Source organism: Microtus oregoni, unplaced genomic scaffold (genome assembly GCF_018167655.1).
Source record: "Microtus oregoni isolate MIOR12 unplaced genomic scaffold, Mior012 000091F_ref0000469, whole genome shotgun sequence".
Classification (NCBI taxonomy): domain Eukaryota; kingdom Metazoa; phylum Chordata; class Mammalia; order Rodentia; family Cricetidae; genus Microtus; species Microtus oregoni.
The window spans coordinates 531,027-533,216 of record NW_024544600.1 but is presented as its reverse complement, the minus strand read 5'-3'; positions in this window follow the sequence as shown (position 1 = coordinate 533,216).

Here is a 2,190-nt window from a genome sequence, read left to right as displayed (position 1 = left end):
AACATGTATACTCACATACGCCACACGTGGTTTCTGAAAACGGGAATGAGATAGAAAGGGAGGGAGGAGGGGCGTGTTGGTGGAGCTGAGTGTGCTCTCTGTGACACACTATGGTTCACGCACAGCTCCCGGGGCGAGTATCTTAGCCTTCCTGAGCCTCATGCTGCACCTACAAGAAAGGGTGTTGAGAATCTCTGCACCACCACTAAGGCATTAGGGAACCCTCCATGTAATCTCTTGTTTTATTTTTCTGGGATAGGATGTCACTATGTAGCCCTGGCTGTCCTGGAACTCACTGTGTAGACGAGGTTGGCCTTGAACTCACAGATCTCCAGTCTCTGCCTCCCATCTGTGTGTAGTCTTTTTATGCAAATAGGCTTTGAGCTGCGCTTACTCCACTCTAGCTTGTCCTTGAATGTGTCTGTGTGTATTTCTCCCGCATTCATCCTGCACGGGTCTATTTGAATAATAAGCAAGTCTTCCTTGGTTGCTCAATAGAACTTCAAAGTACTTTCCAAACATTTTGCCTCAAGTGACAGATGCTTTTTTCTCCTTATTCAGTTAAACCCCTATTCTACAGATGGGGAAACTGAAGCTCCAGAGTAGATAGCTCTATGTCATATAGTTAGGAGGAAAGATTTGAGCTACAGTCCCTGCTCCTAGTCCCTTCCCTATGTCCAACTCTGCTAGACTAGACAATCACAAGTGGGGCTTTAAAGCCAGTCCCAGGCAATGCTCCAGCCTGAAGATCTAGAGGGACAAAAACACGCACTCCCTGGCTCACTGACACTCCCTCCCTCCCTCCTCCCTTCCCCCTTCACTCTTCACTCCCTCCTCCTCACCCCTTCACTCCCTCCTCCCTCACTCATTCACTCCTTCCTCCTCACCCCTTCACTCCCTCCTCCTCACCCCTTCACTCCCTCCTCCCTTCCCCCTTCACTCCCTCCTCCTCACCCCTTCACTCCCTCCTCACCCCTTCACTCCCTCCTCCCTCACCCCTTCACTCCCTCCTCCCTCACCCCTTCACTCCCTCCTCCCTCACCCCTTCACTCCCTCCTCCCTCACTCATTCACTCCTTCCTCCTCACCCCTTCACTCCCCCCTCCTCACCCCTTCACTCCCTCCTACCTCACCCCTTCACTCCTTTCTCCTTCACCCACCCAATCTCTCTCCCTTCCTTCCCTCAGTCACTCATTCATTCAAAATTCATAAGGAATCCTCAGACTCAGCCACGGCAGCCTCTGCGGAACCCGCCCAGTTTCAGCCTCTCCAGCTGCAAGCTGGGGATAAAATATTTGAATATTTGCATTTTGCTCCTGGGCTGCAGAGCCCTAGCGGAGCACAGCAGGGTAGTGGCTGGCTGCTGTGGCCCACGGTGGAGGAGGGTGACACCGGGAGCCAGATCTGCATATTCTCCTTGTGATTGGGTGGGCTGCTGCTTATCCGGGAACTCCCTCAGGATGGGTGTCCAGGGCAGCCTGTGGAAAGGGGATGTATGGGGGGAGGGGGAAAAGGGAGCAGGGAACCCCAAGAGTGTCAGCTTAGACCATCTTGGGAGAAGCCCAGATCCAGCCTGTATCTTCAACCACTCAGTGAGGCAGGACAGTCAAATAGGTATTCATCTTGTCCAAGGTCATAAGCTAGTGACAAGATTGCCCACGTCACTCTGGAGAGACCCCACCATGGCCTCCAGTCACTCAACACCGCTTGCTCTATGATATAATTCATCACCCACTACCCTTGCCTCTTGATTTGGTAGGTAGGACCTCCTAGCTTAGATGGCCAGCACTGCTTAAGTGTGGGGTGAGCCCCACTGACCCCAGCACTGAGATGCTGCAGCTGGGCCTAGACTCTGCCAGCCAAGCCTGGAACCTTTCCATCGGCGGCGGTGGCGGCAGCCTGAGGGAGGAGTTGAAGGCAGGCCACATCTCTGTCTCAACATCTCAGCGCCATGAGGCTGGCGCTTCTCCCCCACAGTTGGCTGGAGGCCCCCTCACCTCTAACACAGCCTGTTTGCGCCCACACATCGCCCTCCTTTCTCTTGGGCCACTTGAAGTAAGGGCTCCCGGCCCAGTCTGTGCCAACCCCTGCTTCAGCACGATATTATCCCCAAAGACTTAGGGGGCTCACAGTGCTCATCACCCCAAATTCTAACCCCTAGCTCTCCTCTTGCACAGGACTCTACACCCTC